At 48.2% G+C, this 8,275-nt stretch overlaps 1 long non-coding RNA gene across 1 annotated transcript; it reads left to right on the forward strand.

Moving 5' to 3' along the window:
* The first annotated feature begins 1,196 nt into the window (after positions 1-1,196).
* Positions 1,197-6,576, forward strand: LOC310754081. Its single transcript, XR_014543601.1, has 3 exons — positions 1,197-1,433; positions 3,852-3,925; positions 6,329-6,576. It is a non-coding gene; the product is annotated as an uncharacterized lncRNA (long non-coding RNA).
* Positions 6,577-8,275: the final 1,699 nt, after the last annotated feature.

An 8,275-nucleotide genomic window follows, 5' to 3' on the forward strand; every position in this document is an offset into this window, starting at 1 on the left:
CTGCCGTGCAACACATCGCTTTGAAGCGCGTGGGTTTTGTACGAAGGCCAAGCAGCTGCAGCATCTTCCTCGCGAGCACGCCATGATGCCCCCAATCCACTGTCTACTCGCACACCTCGCAAAATAAAGTGTGTGTGTGCGCGCGCGCGCGCTCCCTCACCCATCCGGCCGCGGTTTTCCCCTCGAGTCTCGAAATACGCCGAGTTGGGAGAAAAGCTGCCGAAGAAGGCTTGCATCGGGAAATGACTTGCCAGGGGTGAAATATTGCCCCTCTCGCCTCCCTTTACGGCTCTTCGACGGCGGCAACAGGTTGGCCGCCGCCCATCCAGCGTTTCGAGATTGGGGGGGGGGGGGAATCCATGGGCTCCAGCCACAAACCCTCGCGATTTCTCCATCCATTTCTTCTCCGCTTCCCGCCAATACACCGTCTAAATCACACAGGCCGCACTGATGCCCAGCGACGCCGTCGCAGGCGTTAAGAAAGTGCCAGGAAAGGGAAGAGCTTTTTGGAGGCTGGGTGACACTGTTGGGGGGTGCAAGGCAAGCTGTGTGTGCTTGGTGGGAAACTGGGTGACGAGAAAGCCACCCCCTCCCCTCGCTGCCTGCGGCGACTGATGGTTTGATGAGCATATAATCTGGCCCAGTTTCCACGAGGTATTCAAAAGCAGGTCACCTAGGAGCGCGCGGAGGGCCGGCGCTTGGCAGCGGGATGCGCTCCCCCTGCTCTCTTCCTCTTCTACACTCCAGGCCCTAATGAAGCACGTGGCGCTCGCAGGGGGTGCGAGGGCGCCTCTAACGCGAAACGCCTGTTCTTGTAGGCCGCAAATAAAAAAGGCAATTTATAGAACCCACAAATAAGAGCGTTGTTCATTTAACTGACATGGTGGTTTGTTGCGGTTCCCCCACCGCCTGCTTTGTTCGAAACGGCTGGGGGAAAGACCCTTGATAAACTCTTCTTTTTTAAAACCATAAAATTGTAGAGTTGGAAGGGACCCTGAGGATCATCTAGCTCTACCCACTGCAAAGCAGGAATATGCGAGGATCGAGCAAGCGGGGTTGGGTTTTAATTTGCATTCGTTCTATTGCTGTCGGCCGCCCTGGGGCGTTCGGGTGCAAGGCGGGTGAATAGAAACAATGGTAAGAACGGAAATACACGGCAATTGCGTGACGCCGCCTTGCCGGCCGGGCGTTTCTTCCGCGTTGCCGCCTTTCTTCTTCGGGGAGCACCCACTAATTAAAGCGCTCGGCTCGGCTTTGCCCGAGGCGGCTTTGCCCGGCGGCTGCTCCTCCTCCTCCTCCTCCCTGCCTTCCTGCGTCCCTCGCTGCCTCTTCCCCCGACGCGCGAAGAAGGGGACGCGGGCGCAGCTCCAGGTGGCTTCCGAGACGCCGCGGCGAAGTGGGAGCGGAGAGCGAGAGAGACGTCGAGTGCTGAGGTAAACAGATTCAAAGCCAATTATCCCGAGCAGCCTCCCGGCCTCCCCGCGATGGGCGAAGGAACCGCCGCCAATGACAAGCTCGCACGCTGGCAGGGACTGGCGGGCCGGGGCACGTGAATTTACAGGGATGGAAAAGCCCGCCCGTCTCGCAGAGTTCACTTGGGCTAACTAGGGAGAGCGTCAGCGCAGGACTTTGGGGCCACAAGTCCGCAGCAGTGCCGGATTTACGTATAAGCTAAACAAGCTATAGCTAAGGGCCCCACTCTCTTGGGGGCCCCCAAAAAATTTAAAGCAAAAAAACCTAGATGTACATTTCCAAAATATAAGATAAAAAACAAATAAAATCTACATACAGCAACAGTGTTTTGTGTTGTGTAGGCTATTTATTATGTGCAAAATGGCTTTAGAAACCTATTAGGTCCATAAATTACGTATAGCATATATTCAACACAAGAAACAGCGACAATTTGTTATTGACAAAGGACAGCTGTACATATAAAGGGCCCTATTACCTTCAGTAGCTTAGGGCCTCATCAAACCTAAATCTGGCCCTGGTCCGTAGCCTCACTCCTGAGGGACCCAAAACGTTGTAGGTCACGTTCTGAAGCGACTTGAAGGAACACATCATTAACATCTGAAAAAGCCCAATTGCGTTCAGAGTTTAAAAGTACCTAACTGCACCACTGGCGGTACTTCTGCAGAGGATTGGTATACCTTGCTTGGTATGTGTGATTCTGGGGTTGGCATCATAGAATGTCAGAGCTGGAAAGGACCGCGAGGGTCATCCAGCCCAACTCTCTTGCACTGCAGGGATCTTTTTGCCCAACATCCACAACCCTGAGATTAAACGTCTCATGCTTTGCTGGCTGAGCCGGCCACACAGTGCCCTTGACTTTGCACAGGGGTGGTACTGGAGGGATAACCTGAGTTCAAATCCCGGCACTGTTGTAAAATCTGCTGGTGACCTTGAACCCGTCACTCTCTGACTCTCTCCCAGAGTTGTGAGGCTGAAGGAGGTGGAGTGGGGACCTTGAAAACTATTTTGACCTCTTTGGAGGAAATCCTACATTGGACCTGCCTCAGCTGCATCCGAAATGTGAGTGAACAGTGGAAGGCTGTGCGCTGAGGTCAGAGACTGTATAGAGAAATCCAGAGAGCAGTGTAAAGAGGAGCTAGAAGCAACGCCCTTTTATTTGTTATTAGGGGCTTCTTGCAAAGATAGCAGGAAGGTGAATATTGGATGAATGAAGCCATAAAATGCAAACTAAGAGCCAGTTCACATAGATATGGTTATTCTTCATTACTGCAGCATCAAATGAGGACTTGCTCATGTGAATGAGCCACATAGAATTTTCACATCAGTTGCTCTGCTTTTTTATGGAGTTGGTTTTCACTTTCAGCTGCAAATCATCCTGGTGAGTAATCAAAGGATGTTCATGAATGCTTGAACCACTGACTCAATGCCTGCAGTTCTTTTTGGCTGGGTTGAGATGTGGAGGCATTTCCAGGTGAAGGCTTTTGCTGACACCCAGCCGGCTGGATGTGGGTGTCCAAGCACATAAGTCAACCCCGGTGCTACTGACTTCCTTGTCCCAATAGTACAATTGGCAGAGTCTGTGTTTGTGGCAAAGTCCAGACAAGATTTTGTTGTGCAACCCTCAGCATTTTTTTGTGTCTTTTCTCTAGGCCCTGTTTCACCACTTCAGATTTTGCACTCAAGTCTGCAGCCAGCACTGCACTCCTATTATTAAGAGTGCTTCCTTCACTTCATTTCAGTTTTGTATCCCTCTACTGAATATACAGAGGTAATGCAGAAATGAGGTAAAATTCACCAAGGATGCCAGTTTAGTTATAAAGAGTGCAATCTATTCCTATGATCTGCCTCCTTCCTGAATCAAAGATGTTGGATCTTCTCTTTATACTTTGGACTTTAGTGAGGCCGGTTTGAAAAAGCTTAAGGAACTACTGGATGAGATCCTATACTCAGAAATACTCAAAAGAGAAGGGAGTCCAAGATGGATGGGAGTTTCTTAAAGGTGAACTATTGAAGGCTCCAATGCAGACAATTCCAACAAGAAACAGAAGTGGAAGGCATCTAAAGAAAGTGGTGTGGCTGCTTAAGGAGCTTGCAGATGAGCTCAGATGTAAGAGGGGCATGTAGAAGAAATGGGAGAAAGGGAAAATCACGAAGGAAGAGTATACACAAGTAGCTAACAGTTTCAGGAAGGTCAGGTGGGCCACAGCTCAGAATGAGTTCAGGCTTGCAAGAGAGGTTAAAAATAAAGTTAAAAGGCTTCTTTGGCTATGTTCAAAAGCAAGAACAAGCGGTCCTCTGCATGGAGAAGATGGAGAAATGCTGTTGGGGGACAAAGAGAACTGCTTAACACCTACTTTGCCTCTGTTTTTACCCAAAAGGAAAGCAGTGACCAACCTGGTGATAACAGAATAATGCAAAGAGGGAGCTGCAGCCAAAGTCAGGAAAAGAGGTGGTAAGTGAACACCTAGCTACTTTAAATGAATTTGGATCTCCAGGGCCTAATGAGCTGCATCCAAGGGTACTAAAGGAGCTTGCAGGTGTAATCTCAAAGCCTCTGTCTATATTCTTTGAGAATTCTTGGAGAACAGGTGAGGCCCCTGCAGACAGGAGGTGGGCAAAAAGGGGGGGGGAGACCCACCATTGGCAGGTCAGTACCATCTCTATGTTTCTATGAATTTGTGCAAATGTACCTGTTCACGCCTATGTCTCCTGCCCAACCCCAAAAGAAGAAGGAAGCAGCTGGGGGGGGCATCATGCAGTAGCTGGACTGACAGTTCATAAATAATCCGGTTTAGCTTCTATTCAAGGGAAATTAGTGAAAGGGTGAAAATGATAAATGTGAGCACAAGTACACAAACACATCTGAGCAGATCCCTAAATTGAAATCGCATGCATGCTCACACACAGTGATGATTACAATCTCTTCCTTGGTATCTGCAAAAATCCATCCTCTTTGCTAATTTTTTTTTAAAAAAACAGATGCTATTCACTTCACTTAGTTTAAGCACCGTAACACAAATACAAAGCATACAATGGCTAGAATGTACGTTCATTTTTAAAATGGTTCTCTCCCCCCGTATTCCACATTAATAACATTCACAAATGACATATTCCAGACTGGAAGCCATTTTTAGCATCAGTTGTGAGAACACCCTAAGCCTATTGGGCAGGCATGCAGATGGAAGGGCCTCCCTGGGGGCTGTCAGAAAAGAAATTATATTGTGACAGAGGGAATCCATGTTGCTTATCGCTGTACAAAATTCAGCAGAGCACTGTGCAGGGAGAAACAATCTTTACACATATTTGCTCAAGTCTTTGGGGGCTTGTTTTGCAAACTGTGCAGACCACCTTCCCTGCCATCCCAATCCTGCATCAGCCGAATGAATGTGCTTGTGGCAAACTGGTCATGTGCACTGGCCTGGCACAAGCACAAATCGCTGGCGTGCTCACAATGAGCTATGTGGATTTTCTCCCACAGCTTATCGATGGCATGCTGTCAGTTTGTGCTTATGGAGGTCTGATGCACATGACCAGTTTGCCATGCGCATGTTCCATTCGTGCTAGGAGAAAACAGTGGCTGCACAGATTGAATTAAGCCATAACCATGGCCATATAAATTGCCCTTTAGTTTAACAAGCACTGAGTCACAGCAGAATCAAAGCATTGTGAGGCTGCAAGTGATCCCAGGTCATCTGTCCAATCCACTACATGGAGGTGAGATATACTGCTGTCTGTCACATTGACTTAATATATCCCTGACCATTGCTGTCCCTTCTCAGCCTCCATTGAAGGACAAACTGTGCCAGCGTGGATAGTGTTAAACTTTGAACAGGAAGATCAGAGTTCAGATCCCGATTCTGCCATTAAGTTTGCTGAGTAGTCATAGTAGTCTGCATGTCATGCTTGATTACAGGCAGGAGTTCACCAGGACCTCCCCCCACCCACTCACCCCCATTCTTGCAGCTACATCCGAGCAATGAGAATTTGTGTGTGCATTGCAACATGCAGGCCCTGACAGAGCATATTGTCAAAATTTGATTAAGGAAGAGCTTTTTCACATAATGCATAGTTAAATCATGGAATTTGCCACCACAAGTTATACTGATGGCATCTATCACTACATCTTTTGGTAATGAATTTCATAGTTTAAAAGGGAATTACACACATTCACAGAGGATAAGGTTGTCAACGGCTGCTAGTCACAAAGGCTAGATATATATTGCCTCCAGTATCTGAGGCAATATGCTTCTGAATGCTGGTTCCTGTGAAGAAATCAGAGGCAAGTTCTTCCATTTTCAGCTAACCACATTGGGTGGAATTCAGGGTCATGCTCAGTGGGATATGGGTGCACACAATGAAGTCCATTCACAAAGTGAGATTTGCTCCCCCTGTGCACCTCCTAAATCTGTTCTTGGTGTTTCCCCAAACCCCCCAGAACAGATTTAGGGGGTGAGGGAGGGGAAGCACCATTGCATGACTAGACTTCAATCTGTGCGCACAGTAATTGACATGGACTGGTTGGACACAGAGGAATGGTGAGAGGAGCCAGCTGGGGAACACCCAAGGGAAGAAGGTTCAGAGCCCTGTGAGTGGTGGTGGGACAGCGATGAATGGTCAGAAGGAGAAAAGGGAGAAGACTGGGAAGAGGAGGGTTCAGAAGCTGAAGAGGTAGCAGGGCTTGGGAGAGTGAGTTGGGAGAGTCGGTGGCAGAGTTAAGTCCAGAATCAGAGGCAGATGCTGAAGCAAGAGAGTGGAAGGAGGGAGGCCAAGAGGCAAGAGGAAGAGATGAGTCAGGCTAGTGTCACAGATGTCTCCCCCTCCTGCTGTAAGAAGCTCCCTTCCCCCCGTCTCCCAGAACAAGAAGAGGGCTGAAAAGAGCAGAACAATGATAGGCCGCATGAAGGTGTGGTCTCAGACTGCTTGGAAAAAGCCCTGAGGAGGAGGAGACTCAAGCTGTGGGAAGGCAGGGACTTTGAGCCTCGGCAACTGATTTCATGGAGTAAGACCCACAGGGAATGAGCTGTTGTGTTCATTAGGTGTGATTCTCCGCCAAGTCTGCCAAGATTATGGTTTTGTTAATAAAGAGTTAACTCCAGCTTTGAACTTTGTGTGGTTTACTGACCAGCATGCACTCTGACAGTAACTTAGATTAATACCACCCATTGTTTTTTTGTTTTTTTAAATATTTTATTAAGGGTTTTCTTGTTTTACAGTGTAAGTGTAATGCCTCGTATTTTTTTTCCTTCCATGTAACATTTTTACAAATCTGTTTCATTTGATGAGGCATTAGGGAGAGAAAAAAAAAGAAGAAGAAAAAAGAAAGGGGGTGGAGGGAGGGGAGATGGATGGGGGTGGGGTCGGGTAGCGGTGTTTCTGTTATGCTTAATGTATGTAGAGTTTGGTGTCAGCGTGCTTGTGTTGTTCACTTGTGTTCCTTTGGTGGTGAGAGAGGTTGGGGTTGGCCTAGGGTGTGATTGTTTGTTTATGATTGGCTGTGGTGATCTTTGTTTTCATGTGAATACCACCCATTGTCGTGCTTGGTGTGAACCAGGACAAGCTAGTTAGTTTTCACTGTGATTGGTTCAAACAAGCCACCTTCAAATGTTGGTTTATGGTCCTGGTTTGTTCAATAAACCAGTTAAAACTTAAGGCAGTTTGCAGTGTGGATGCAACAAGAACCTGTGGTTAGTGAAAAATGGAAATGGATGATTCCCCCTCGTGCCTGTGCCGTGCGAGGAAGGAGCAGCTTCATGCAGGTAATGGTAAACTATGGTGTAGCATCACGTCTGAAACATGTTAGTGTTTCTGATAGGTTTTTAGGGTAGCCATCCTTATGCTCCTGACCCCAATTGACATCAGTATCAGGAAGGATGGTTTTTCATCTCACAGAAGCTGGGCCAATGCTTGTGAGGGAGAGTTACAATGGGCAGGCTTGCAGCATGGCTTGGGGAGACAGTGCAAGACGTCTGCTTTGGATCGTCTCTCCACTCAGCCAAGCAGAAATCTCATTACAGTTCAACACAAAGACTCCATCCCTGAAGCAAGTGCACCTGATCTTGCAGGAGGTGGCAGGGAAGAGGTGGAGGGAAACATACAGATGCAGAGCAGCAGAAGGGAAGGATTTCAGGAGTGCAAATGAGGCTAGCGAAAGGGTTGTTCCAGCCCAAACCATACCACCCTCCCCACTTTGTGCTTTCAGCTGGATGCTAGTACCCCTTTGTGCTCCACTCCTCCTCCCTTCTCTTTCTCCCCTTCCTTCCATTTAACAGAGTCCAAAGCTGGCCTGTTTCCATCCAGCTTAACCCCAGTCCCTGTCCCTCACTGCCTACCACAAACACACACTCTTCCCTCCCTCCCAGGCTTTTGTTTCTGGCTGGGATAAGAACCAGGTCATGCTTGGGATAAAGACCAACTGCAGCTTGTTTCCCAGGGGGACAACTGGCTATGCAACACCTACCTCATAAAGTGCTGCTGTCTGCTCTTGTAACACAATTAAATGCCTGCCTGTGGCTCTATGATAAATACTCATACCTCCTTGCCCCACTTCAGGCAGTAAGCTCTTCTGGCCCAGAAATAAAAAAAAATCCCAACTTATCTTACAGAAGCCCTTCAGATGACCCAGAGAAGGCAAACCCTGACTCTTGGTGGTAGGAAGAAGGCGGGGGGACAGGACACTCCTACCCCTAAAACTGGCATCTTTAACCCCTTTGGACCCATGGGTACACCTGCAACCTGGAGGAACTGTTGTGGGCACCACAAATGAGTCACAGCTTTCCCCTCTCCACCTGCACCCCATTGCTCC

Source organism: Podarcis filfolensis (assembly GCF_964270895.1).
Source record: "Podarcis filfolensis genome assembly, chromosome: 2".
In the NCBI taxonomy this organism is placed as follows: Eukaryota; Metazoa; Chordata; class Lepidosauria; order Squamata; family Lacertidae; genus Podarcis; species Podarcis filfolensis.